The sequence below is a fragment of the Mustela lutreola genome, chromosome 5 (assembly GCF_030435805.1).
Source record: "Mustela lutreola isolate mMusLut2 chromosome 5, mMusLut2.pri, whole genome shotgun sequence".
Lineage (NCBI taxonomy): Eukaryota > Metazoa > Chordata > Mammalia > Carnivora > Mustelidae > Mustela > Mustela lutreola.
In genome coordinates, this window is record NC_081294.1 from 61,696,620 (window position 1) to 61,710,492 (window position 13,873).

At 37.1% G+C, this 13,873-nt stretch overlaps 1 protein-coding gene and 1 non-coding gene across 4 annotated transcripts in view; one reads left to right on the forward strand and one right to left on the reverse strand.

The window, feature by feature from the left end:
• The window catches only part of UBTD2 (ubiquitin domain containing 2), a 63,863-nt gene that overhangs the window by 21,830 nt on the left and 28,160 nt on the right, over nt 1–13,873 (reverse strand). The gene's annotated exons all lie outside the window — the stretch shown is intronic.
• Nucleotides 4,066–4,169, forward strand: LOC131832856 (U6 spliceosomal RNA). The gene has a single exon (XR_009354214.1). It is a non-coding gene; the product is annotated as a U6 spliceosomal RNA (small nuclear RNA).

Below are 13,873 nucleotides of genomic sequence, written 5' to 3' on the forward strand. Positions count from 1 at the left end.
GCATGTTTATTTTCTGCTATATTAACCTTTAGATAAGTCAGTAATAGTCTAGGGATGACACTCAATATTAGTTTACTGAACAAGGAGTAGAAGACAAAGCACAATAGGTAAATAACTATTTGAATAGGTATCTATTTAACATTCAAATGAGTACCTATTACACAAAGTTATCTATTCAATATTCAAATAAGATACCTATTTGAATAAAGTTTCAGGTTTTCCTGAGTAGTTCCAGAGAACTGTCTAACCTCAAATATATTAAATGTACCTGAGAGATAACCTGTTGTAATTCTCTAATTGTGAGAGAATCACAAAGCAAAGGCAAAACAACAAAACCTCTACAATCTCAGTACTTAAACCAAAGAAACTGAAAGAGGCCCTCAGAGGGACCTGACAAAAACAATCTCATAACAAAGGTAGAAAATAGGGGCATCTGGGTAGCATAGTAGATTAAGTGTCTGCCTTTGGCTAAGGTGAAGATCTCAGGGTTCTGGGATCAAGCCCTGAGTTGTTGTAGTTGTAGTTGTAGTCATTGTTGTCTACAATGGTGGGGCTCTGCACTCAGTGAGGAGTCTGCTTCTCCCTCTCCCTCGGACCCTCCCCCTGCTTCTACTCTCTCTCACTCATATAAATAGATAAAATCTTAAAAAAAATAAAGGTAGAAAAATACTTTGGAAAAAGTAAAAGCCCCTTCCTTATGAATATGAGGTAGCTTTATTTTACCTCTCCCACCTACAAAAGGCATAAGAGCAAAGTCCCATAAAAAGGACAGATGATACATTATGCTTAAGGATAATCACTCCAAATCCATCTCAAATCTATATGCTGAAAAGTTCCAAAGTCACTACTTTATGTGGTAGTAAATAAGACAAAATAAATGTTTGTGACATCAAGCAAGCTTCCTTTTGTCTCAGTCTCTACTTTTCTCTTTATCACAAACACACATAACAGATAAAGTCTACTGAACATCCATACTAAAATACAGAAGTGTTTACAACATATTTTAGTGAAACCACTGAGCAGTGCAGAATTTTCATTAAAAATATGAAATTAAAAGCCTCATTTTAGGGAGTGCCCACATGGCTCATTCTGAGAATTCTTATTCTGAGAATTTAAAATACAAGTACCTTCCTTATTTTAAAAAGAACTGTTCTATGATTATCATGCGCATCCTATGCATATGAGTATATTTTCTAGGAATTGGTCACCAAATGTTGTGCTTTGATTTTAGCTGATATCATAAACCTAAATTTCTGAAAATACCTGGACATAGAAATCAGCCTAGCAGCTAAGAAGCTATGTTTTTGTTTTTTTTGTGTTTTTTTTTTTCCCACCAAGTCAACCATTCTCAGTTATAAAGAAAAAGACCATAAACTATGTGTACTCATTAGATTAACATCTTATGCTCTGAAACTTTCAGGTTTATCTGTTTCATATATCATCTGACTGCTGAAACCAAGAAAGATGCTCAGTACCGTTCATATGTCTGGGACTAAGCATAGCATTATGCTCTAACAATGGATTTAAAGATAGGAAACAGTTTTTATTCCCTAAATTTCAGTTTTAAATCTTTAAATTGCAGGCAACCAACCACACTAAGTTTTTTTATTCCATGGTTTAACATATAGCAAAAGATTAATAATGAAACCTAATTTTATTATTTCGGAAAATACCCTTCTTTCCCCCATCAATCCAGTTATTTTTCTAAAACTTTTACAAAAAACTCACATCTCAGAAAACTCTTACTCACATTAATCTACTCATTTTAACTGTCCTTAAAAATGGTCAGCACTTAATCCCTTTCTGACAAATAAATAGTTTTAACATGCAGAAAACCCAAGAAAAGTTTGCTTTTCAGATTCAAATATGCAACATAATCTTAGACATTATCTTTTACTCCACAAGTGAATGAATTTGCTAAGAATTCACTTTGACATTTTGATAAAAAACATGGGGCGCCTGTGTGGCTCAGATGATTTGAGTGTCTGTCTTCAGCTCAGGTCATGATCACAGGGTTCATGTGTTGAGCCCTGTGTTGGGCTCTCTGCTCAGCCAGTAATCTGCTTCTCCCTCTGCCTCTCCCCCTGGCTTGTGTTCTCTCCCTCTCTCTCTCTGTCAAATAAATAAAATAAAATCTTAAAAACAAACAAGACAAACAAAAAAACCCCACTGACCTCTAAAATGAAGTATGTTTATAGTTGTTTTCCTGCTTTTGGTTCTTCTCTTTTGGTTTCCTAATTTAAGATTCAGACTCTTCACATGAATAAAGGAGAACCCATAATGTATAAGTAAGGTATATATCAAGATATGACTCACATAATAATAGCTGTAACAGATTAAAAACCAGAGCATTCCATTTCACTAAGACAACAGCCCCCAAGGGAATAGACTGAATATTCAAAGAGCTCACCATCAAAGTACAAAATGTTGTTGTACAGAATTCTGAAAATTTGAAAGCAGCAAGGAACAGGATTGGGATAATGTTCCTATATTTAGATTGATTAGAGTATGAAGATCATGAAAATGAAAGGGAAATTTTTGTCACTCCCAAGAGTTATGAATAGATTCCATAGAACTCTTCCACAACAGATGGTGTTGGCCTAAAACTATATTTGTATTTTATTCTCATGTAAATTTAGAATGCACTATACAAACACATACATACTACATATATTCCCTTTACCTAAAGTAACATACTGCCAAAATAAAAATAGGGATATAGGGGTGCCTGGATGGCTCAGTGGGTTGGGCCACTGCCTTCAGCTCAGGTCATAATCTCAGGGTCCTGGGATCGAGCCCCGAATCGGGCTCTCTGCTCGGTAGGGAGCCTGCTTCCTCCTCTCTCTCTGCCTGCCTCTCTGCCTGCTTGTGATCTCTCTCTGTCAAATAAATAAATAAAATCTTAAAAAAAAAAAAAACCCAGGGATATAGGGATTAAAATGCTTTAAGTAAGAGCATCAACATGCTAAAAGTCAAAGCCATACGCATAACTTCTCTAAAATCTGAGAATTTAGATGTGGAAGAGATCTTAGATGGTACCAGCTAACCTTACTATTTAACAGGAAGGTAAGGAAGGCCTAACATGGATAAATGACTTGCTCAAGATCAGAAAGAGCCAGGACTATAACCCAGATGACTAGATTAAAAGTCCAGAGCTCTTTTTGCATTATAGCACTCCATGTCTTATTGGGGCTGAGAAATGTGTTTTCTTTTACATATCAAATCAATTACAAGCTTCATTCAAAATAAAGCATGTGTTGTTTTTCTAGTAGCACTCATTCATCTTTCACAGGCTTTGTTAGGACTAACGAAATGTCTCTGATGGGACAAAGGAAAAGCTAATTGAGCAGTACCAGATCCCCAACCTATCTAATCTACCTAATTCATTTCTTCAGAGATACCATGCTCACTAAAGAGGAATCCTTTTTTTTTAAATCCAAAGAATTGGACTTAAGATGTTATTTATTTGACACAGAGAGAGACAGCACAAGCAAGTGGAGCTGCAGAGGAAGAGGGAGAAGCAGGCTGCCCGCTAAGCAGGGAGCCCAACGCAGGGCTCAATACCAGGACCCTGGGATCATGACCTGAACCGAAGGCAGATGTTTAACTGACTGAGCCACCCAGGTACACAAAGAGGAATCCTATTAACAAGGGAGGAGGTAATGCAGATTTCTGGTCTGTCAGCTTCAGCCTAGAAGTACTCAGCACCTGTAACAGACTAGGCACTAAAGATATGTATGTATACTTATCTAGGTTAAATATACTGTTTTTTATGCTACTATTTTATAAAAAAATAGAAACAAGAACATTGACTATGCTTCCATCCTACAGTTTGTAAAAATTAAGCAGTTAAAATAGAATTTTAAAGACATATATATAATTTCTAATGTTGTCTGAGTTAGCTTTATTGAGGGGGAAAAAATAAACATAATGATTTCCTGGCCTGTTTTTCAGAGTATAAATCTAATTACCAATGGCCTGAGCATACAAACAGGCAAGAGGAAAGCCAACCTACAACACTGTATGTGCAAGATGGGCGAATCTCATTAAAAATGTTACACAAGCATGCTTGTTTTGGCAGCACATATACTAAAACTGGAATGATACAGGGATTAGCATGGCCCCTGTGCAAAGATGGCATGCAAATTTGTGAAGCAGTCCATATTTAAAAAGTTACAAAAGCATACAGTTAAATCCAACAAATGCGTACAAAAAACCCCAACTTCATTTTGAAGACTGAAATTACACAAAATTGGAACTAAGAATATGGTCACTTCACAGGAGCCCACTGTACCTTCTAAGCAGTATATGAAATTTTCAGACATTTTATTCTACTGATTTGGGCAATGTTTTTAGATAGAATCACATTCCTTGCATTGCAGGAACTTTTACTTCTGTTAATTTACAGGTTGTTCAAGGGATGGGAAGCACACAAAAGGTAAGGATGTCCACCATCCCCACAACTATTTAACCTTGTTTTAAAAATGTTAGCCAGCACAGACAGAATAATCAGAAGTGTGAGAACCAGAAGGGAAGAAGTAAAACCATCTCTAATTGCAGATGATATGATAGTATGACTAGAAAATACAAGAAAGTGCTAAAATTGAATGATTAAAAAAAATCAATATGGTAATGGGATACAAAACGGAAGCCTTATATATATAAAATGCCCAGCTAGAAGATTCAATGGAAAAAAAGGTCCCATGTATAACAGTGTCAAAAAAGATATAATACCTGGAATGCAACAAATATTATCAGGATATATTTTTTAAACTCCTATAAGTCCCAAAAGTAGACTAGACTTTAACAAGATGAAGACCTCTTTTGTAGTTGGACATTAACATGTCTAAGTTGCCAATTCTTTCCAAGTGAATATCTACATTTAGCATGTTTCCAATGAAAATAATTAAACAAACAAACAAACAAACAAAAAAACAACTTGGGGCTCCTGGGTGGCTCAGTGGGTTAAGCCTCTGCCTTCAGCTCAGGTCATGATCTCAGGGTCCTGGGATGGAGCCCCCCACCCCCGCTCCCTCTGACTGCCTCTCTGCCTACTTGTGATCTCTCCCTGTCAAATAAATAAATAAAATCTTAAAAAAAAAAAAAAAAAACTTTCTGGGGGTGCACCTGGGTGGCTCAGTCAGTTAAGCATCTGTCTTCAGCTCGGGTCATGATCCAGGTTCCTGGGATTCAGCCCCACATGGGCTCCCTGCTCAATGGAAAGCCTGCTTCTCCCTTTCCCACTCCTCCTGCTGTGTTCCCTCTCACTCTGTCTCAAATAAATAAATTTTTAAAAATTTTAAAAACCAGGGGTGCCTGGGTGGCTCAGTCATTAAGCACCTGCCTTTGGCTCAGGTCATGATCCCAGGGTCCTGGGATTGAGCCCCATGTTGGACTCTCTGCTGGGTGGTTAAGCCTGCTTTCCCTCTCCCACTCCCCCTGCTTGTGTTCCTGCTCTCACTGTCTGTCTCTGTCAAATAAATAAATAAAATCTTAAAAAAAGTTTTTTAATTAAAAAAAAATAAAAAACTTTCTGAAGATGGATGAGTTGATTCTCATATGTAAAAGCAAATGGACAAGAACAGCTAGGAGAATCCTGAAAAAGCAGCACAACAAGGGAGCTGGCCCTACAAATATTAAATACATTCTAAATACTACAAATATTAAAACATAAAACCACTACAGTTAAAAGTGCATAAGGCATATGAACATTTAGAATATAATGAAGTTCAGAAAAAATCCACATATACATGGATATTTAGTATATGAGAGATTTTTATCTTAGACTGTTGAAAAAAATGGGCATTTTAAGTAACAATGTTGGAACTAGATAGTCTCTGGGAAAAAGATAAATTTGGGTCAATACTTTAAACTGTACACCATAATAAATTCTACATGAATGAACCAAGTTCTAAATGTAAAAACTGAAACAATGTATGCACTACAAGAAAATATAAATTTCTCTGTAATAAAAGAATAGTAAATGCTTTTCCAGTAGCAATAAGAAAAGACTTAATTTTCATGTCGGGGCAGGAGGAGTCAAAATACAAATGACAAGCTTGGAGAGTAACTTACATCATAAGGGGCTAATCTCCCTGGTATACAAAACTAAAAATGGAGAAGACAAAAAGCAGAAACTCTGTAACAGAAAAATGGGCAACAGATGTGAACATCCAGTTCAAAATGGAAAAGGTTAAGTGACATATGAAACAATTTCCAATCTCCCCCATAAGAGAAAAGCAAGTGAAAACTATGCTGGAATTCCCTTTTTTGCTCTTAGGCAACAACTCACGAATCTGACACTGGTAAGTTGTGGAGAAATAAGATATTCTCTTACATTTGAAGTAGGAGTCTAAAATACCATAGGATTATTATCCAAAGGATTCCCAGTGAAGGGGGAATTTGGCAACATCTAATATAATCACTTATTCATCCATTCACTGAGTCAACAATCCCAGCTTTAGGATTCTCCTTTCAAGATATACGCCATATAGGGGTGCCTGGGTAGCTCAGTTGTTTAAGCATCAGCCTTTGGCTCAGGTCATGATCCCAGGGTCCTCGGATAGAGCTCCAAGTTGGGCTCTCTCCTCAACCAGAAGTCTGCTTCTCCATCTCCCTTTGCCCCAACCCCCAACTCGTGGTCTCTCTCTCTCTCTCAAATAAATAAATTAATTAAAAAAAAAAAAAGATATACTCCTTGTAAATATGAAAAGTTATTTCCTGCATGCTTATTTGTATTAAAAGCAATCCAATGGATATATACAGTACAACAATATGATGAAATATAATGCAACTGTAAAGAATAAAGGAGAACTGTGGAAACTCAAATTGGGAGAAATTTCCAGAATAATCAAGTCAAATAAATGAGACAGAACAGTACATATATAGTGATACATTTTGTTTAGGGAAATAGGAGAAACAACTACCTCTCTCTATATATTTGGTTTTGTAAAAAACAAAAACAAATGGACACATGCTACAAGGATAAACCAGAAATTAATGAAAACAAGTTATCTTCAAGGGCTATGGGATAGAAGGGATAGATGGGAGCAAGACTTAGGAGTATAGCTTTTTATATAGATTTGACTTTTGGAAAGTTGTAAATGTTTTACATATTCAAAACAAAACCAAACAAAAAATCCAAACTCTAACACTAAACACAGAAATAAATGAATGTAAGTATATATCAAATGTTAACATAACCATATAAAGAAAATAATTATTTCAAGTCAGTTTTTTTTTTTTAAAAGATTTTATTTATTTATTTGAAAGACAGAGATCACAAGTAGGCAGAGAGGCAGGCAAAGAGAGAGAGAGAGAGAGGGAAGCAGGCTTCCTGCGGAGCAGGGAGCCCAATGTGGGGCTCGATCCCAGGACCCTGAGATCATGACCCAAGCCGAAGGCAGCAGACCAAACCGCTGAGCCACCCAGGCACCCCTCAAGTCAGTTTTGAACATGATATTCTGATTATTCAACTTTAGTGGGATAAATTTTAAGCAACAAAAAATCAACTACAAAAGACATCTTTAACTTCACTCAGCAGGTTTAAGTGCTAAGAATTCATGCATAATACTAATTACTATAATTCTACAACACTGGATATTTACTGTAGAATAAAGTAAATAAAGAACTATATTAATATCAATAGGAACTTAATTTTTTTTAGATTTATTTGACAGAAAAAGAGAGCACAAGGAGGCAGAATGGTAGGCAGAGGGAGAGGGAGAAGCAGGCTCCCTGCAGAACAAAGAGCCCGATGTGGGGCTCGATCCCAGGACACTGGGATCATGACCTGAGCCGAAAGCAGATGCTTGACCAGCTGAGCCACCCAGGCACCTCAGGAACTGAAATTTAAGAAGATTTTATTTATTTGAGAGAGAGAGCACAAGTGGCAGAGGGGCTGGGGGTGGGGGGACAGAAGGAAAAGAGAAGTAGGGTCCCCTCTAAGCAGGGAGCCTGATGTGGGCTCCATCTCAGGACCCTGAGATCATGACCTGAGCTGAAAAGCAGATGCTTAACCAACTGAGCCACCCAGGCACCCCAGGAACTGAAATTTTTAATAAAAATAAAAACATAAAAATTAGGCTAATTTTGAATTGTACATATCAATATAAACTCATAATTTAAAAAGTGCTTTATAGCTCTGTTGACTAAAACGGCTTAGAAATAATAGTAGTAATAAACCTCACTCCCAGATTTTAGTTCTAAATACCACACCCATCAAAAAGGTCCTAGGGCATTTGGAGAAATGGCTAGTGCTATGATTAGGCCTGGAAAAATTAAAAGCAAGCCTGGGACATGTAGTTGGCTGAGAGAACAAGAAAGTGCTCGAATGACAAATGAGATCACCTCAAAGGCACAAAGAAGACAAGTCTGAAGGAGACAACACCTGCATCAATTTTGGAGCATAAAAAATAATGACTAGAATTGACTTTAATATATTGAATAAGTAAAATTCATGAATCTTTACTACTACTAAAAGGGAAAGATGAGAGAAGAAAGGCTCTTTCTTACTGAAGAATGCCAGTAATAAAGGAAGAATGACATGTTTAAAGGAATCATTCTTTACAGCCCCAAAATTGATTAGGGTAAGGATCATCAATAGATATATTAAAACATCCTGGGTAACAGAATAAACAAGCCATTAGAGGATCACAGAGGAAAAATTACACTGTAGATATCTGACACTCATTACTTGAACCAAATAGCTGGACTTAACCTCTTGATGCACTGTCGTATGAAGTATAAAAAACAAAGATGTAATATTCATACCCAAAATGTTTAATTAAATCTAATTAAGCTTTAAATCTGAACTTCTTACTTATAGGAAATAAAAAAGATAAAGGAAAAACCTCAAGGTTGTGAAACTGAGCCCTGAGTGGGGGTGCTCTACACTCGGCACAGAGTCTGACTGAGAATCTCTCTACCTCTACCACTGCCCCTCTCCTGCTCATGCACACACACACACTCTTTCTTAAATAAATAAATAAATAAATAAATAAAATCTTTAAAAGAGAGAGAAAAATGTAAATATAGCAAAATGTTAACTACTAAATCTACAAGGGTACACAAGTGTTTATTTTACTACTTTTTCCATCTTTGAATATTTTCACAATAATTTTCTTAGGAAGAAAACTCAAACACTGAGAAGCAATTAAGATCTGAACACATTAGGGGTGCTTGGGTGGCTCAGTGGGTTGAGCCTCTGCCTTCGGCTCGGGTCATGATCTCAGGACCCTGAGATGGAGCCCCGCATCGGGCTTTCTGCTCTGCGGGGAGCCTGCTTCCCCTTCTCTCTCTCTGCCTGCCTCTCTGCCTACTTGTGATCTCTGTCTGTCAAATAAATAAATAAAATCTTAAAAAAAAACCCACAATAGGACTTCAACGTATATGAAGAAAATCTGAACTAAAGGCGAAATAAGACCATCCCACAATTATACTTGGCTATCTCAACATTCTTCAATCAGTAACTAATAGAATAAGAAGACAAAAAAAAGCAATAATACAGAAGACAGCAAAAAACATTATTAATCAACTTGACATTAATGACATTGCTAGGACATTCCACCCAACAAGGAAAATATGTATATTCATATTAAGGGCACATATATCATTCACTCCAAGATAGGCACTACAAAACCTAAGAGAAGGGGGCGCCTGGGTAGGGGGTCATGATCTCAGGGTCCTGGGATAGAGCCCTATATCAGGCTCTCTGCTCAGCGGGGAGCCTGCTTCTCCCTCTCTCTGCCTGCCTATCTCTGCCTACTTGTGATCTCTGTCAAATAAATAAACAAAATCTTAAAAAAACCTAAGAAAACAGAAATGACATAAAATGTGCTTTACAATCATAAATGAAATTAAATTAGAAACTGATTACATAAAGTTATTTGGAAAAATCCTAAAATAATTAGAGATTAAATAATACAAAACATCCAAATAAGTCATGGGTAAAAGAGAAGTCAGAAAATACTTTGAGGGGCACATGGCTCAGTCAGTTAAATGTCTGCCTTCGGGTAAGGTCACGATCCCAGGGTCCTCGGATCAATTCCGCATTGGGCTCCTTGCTTAGCAGGGAGTCTGCTTTTCCCTCTGCCTACGGTTTCCCCTGCTTGTATTCTCTGTCAAATAAATCAATAAAATCTTGAAGAAAAAGAAAACTTTTGAGTGGGGCACCTGGGTGGCTCAGTTGTTAGGCGTCTGCCTTCAGCCTGGGTCATGATCCCAGGGTCCGCAGATGGAGCCCAACATCTGGCTCCCTGCTTGGCGTGATGCCAGCTTCTCCCTCTCCCACTCCCCCTGCTTGTGTTCCCCTCTCTTGATGTTTCTCTGTATGTCAAGTAAATAAATACAATCTAAAACAACAACAACAACAAAACTTTGAATGGAATGAAAATGAAAATATATCAAAATTTTAAGATGCTTCCAAAAAGCACTGCTTAGACAAAAATTTATAGCATTAAAATGCTACTATTAGAAAGTCTCAAATCAACCATGTAAGCTTCTACTTTAAAATGCTAAAAGAACAAATTAAACTCAAAGTTTAATAAAGAAAGTAATAAAAAGCAGAAACCAAAGAAATTGAAAACAGAAAAAAGAGAAAAATTATAACAGCAAAAGCCTTAAAAAAAAAAAGTCAATGAACTGATAAACTTCTAGCCAGACTGACCAAGGAAAAAAAAAAAAGACAAAAATGCTCAACATCAGGCACCTGGGTGGCTCAGGCAGGATCTCAGAGTCCTCGGATGGAATCCCTACATTGGGCTTCATGCTCAGTGGGGAGTTTGCTTCCCTCTGTCCCTTTGCCCCTCCTCCAACTTGTGCTCTAGCTGTCTCTCAAAAATCTTTAAAAAAAAAAAAAAGATTATCAACATCAGGAATGACCAAGGGAACATCACTAAAGATCCAGCAGATTTTCAAGGGATAATAAAGTAACATTCACTGAGGAGAAAAGGGTTAATTAACTTGACTACTTCTGTAGAAGACATTAAGTTTGTCTTTACAAACTTCCCAAAAAAGAAAACTCCAGGCCCAGATGGGATTATTGAATTCTATCAATATAAAGAAGAAATGATGTAATTACTCTTCCTTTCAGAAAACAAAAGAGAACGGAATACTCCCCAATTCAATCTATGGGGTCCACAACAGCACCGGTAACAAAATAAGACAAATTAAAAAAAAAAAACTACAAACAAGTATGCCTACAAGTATGCCTCATAAACATAGATGCAAAGATGAAATAAAGATCTTATCAGGCATATAAAGACTGAAAGAATTTATCACCTGCATACCTGCATCACAGGAAACGTTATACAGTCCTTTAGGCAGAAATAAAACGGTAACAGATGGAAATAAGAATCTATACAAAGGAATGGGGATCACCAAAAATGGTTACCTACCTGAATAAATATAAAAGATATTTTAAATTATTATTCAACTCGCCTTACCAAATAATTGAGTGCTATCACCAAGAAAAGCAGAGTAAGGATTTCTGAAAAGCTCTACAAATACAATGAGAATATTGTCAAAATAAACTTCAGAACTCTGGCAATTAACCAACGACCTCTTACAACCTAGGGAGCATGTAGTCTTTCTTATTTAAGAAAAAGTGCTATTTGGGGGCACCAGGGTGGCTCAGTGGGTTAAGTCTCTGCCTTCTGCTCAGGTCATGATCTCAGGGTCCTGGGGTCAAGCCCTGCATCGGGCTCTCTGCTCGGCTGGGAGCCTGCTTCCTCCCCCCCCCCCCCCCCCCCCCCCCGCCAATCTCTACCTGCCTCTGCCTACTTGTGATCTCTGTCAAATAAATAAAATCTTAAAAAAAAAAAAAAAAAAAACCGAAAAGAAAAGAAAAGAAAAAAGTGCTATTCTGGCAAAAACCATGAATTTTGTGGTATTTTAACATGCCTTTGACTAATCCCCCTAGCCCACCTCCAAGGTAACCTTGAAAACCAACAAACAGCAATCATAGTAAAAGCCACCAGTATCACAGGCACAAGACGGGGCAGGGTCAGAACAGGGTTGGAGCTCTTTAAGAGCCCCATTTGCAAAACAAAAAAAAAACAAAAAAAAACAAAAAAAAACACAAGACAAACAAACAAAAAACCCCAAATTGAAAAACCTTTCATTTTTTAGCCTATGTGTATGTTCTCTAGGAAATACTACTCATAGAGTCTGTCTTTATTTTACCTAACTTACAGTTCTCCCAGAATAAACAGCCTTTTCCTGGGGGCATTTGTCAAAAACAACAAGCAGAAATTGTTTAACACTGCACCTGCAAGAGGTAGTGAAACATTTGGGTCAAGCAAGAAAAACTGTTCAAAGCTGGGGAATGCGATGTCCAGAAAAACTCTACACACTTCTAGGAATCTAAAAGGCTGCACAGGCATAGGACTGTGCATATCTAGAGCTGTGTACATGTTCAGGAAAGACCAAGAATGTGCTAAGGTCTCACTTCTGACACTAAGACTCTGTAACAGCAGGAATTAAGAGCTAAGGCACAGCAGTAAACCAGATGAACTTTAAAGATGAGTCCCAATATGAACAAAGAGCCATGTAGCAAAGAATGAGAGAGTTACTGGTTCTGCACTTTTAAGGAAATATATCCAATCATTAGCTCACCACTAAGCTAACTAGCAGAGACTTCAGGGGCCACACTTAATAAAGAACACAAACTTTACAGAATTAGTTCAGTAAAGTCAGTTAGAAAAAAAAACAAAAAAACAAAACAGCAACAACAATAACAAACCCTGAAGGAGGAGACTGATTTGAAGGGTTATAAATGTTTAGGTTTTAACCAAAAAGTAAGTCATGCAAGGAAAGTATGGCCCACACACAAGGAGGAAGGAAAGCAGATAATAGAATCTCACTGAGAAAGTCCAGACTTCGGACTTACTAGAGTTTAAGTCGCTATCTTAAATATATTCAACGCACTAAAGAAAACCATGTGTAAAGAACTAAAAGAATGAGAACTAAGTCTTGGTTTTTTTTTAAAGTAGGCTACATACTTAATGTGAGGCTCAAACTCATGACCCTAAGATCAAGAGTCATATGCTCTACTGACTGAGCCATTTAGGCACCCCTGAGAACTCTTAATAAAGGGAGAGAAAGTTGGGGCACCTGGGTGGCTCAGTGGGTTAAAGCCTTTGCCTTCAGCTCAGGTCATGATCCCAGGTTCCTGGGATCAAGCCCCGCGTTGGGCTCTCTGCTCAGCGGGGAGCCTGCTTCCCTTCCTCTCTCTGTCTCTCTGACTACTAGTGATCTCTGTCTGTCAAATAAATAAATAAAATCTTAAAAAAAAAGAAAAAGAGAGATAGAAAGTATTATTTTTAAAATATGAATATAGTTGAGACACAATGTTACACTAGTTTCAGGTGTACAATAGTGATTCAATATCTCTATTTGTTATGCTATGCTCACCACAAGTGTAGCTACCATCTGTCATCACAGAATGCTATTACAATATCACTGACTATATTCCACAATATCAACTGAATATATTCCCTTTGCTATGCCTTTTATTCTTGTGACTTATTCATTCCATAACTGGAAGCCTGTATCTCCCACTTCCATTTACTCATTTCGCTTCCTCTACCCACCAAGATAGAAATTATTTTTAAAATCATGGAGTTGAAAAGTGCAATAACAAATGAAAAATTCACTAGAGTGACTCAATATCAGATTTGAGCAGGAAGGAGGAAGAGTCAGTGAACATGAAAATAGGTTCATTGAGATGATCTAGTCTGAGAAACATTAAAAAAAAGGAAGGAAAATAAACAAAGCCTCAAGAGTTCTTGACAATGGCAACCAATTAAGATTACCAATATACATACACATAACATGAGTCCTAGAAGGTAGAGAAAAAGTTAGAAAGAGTATT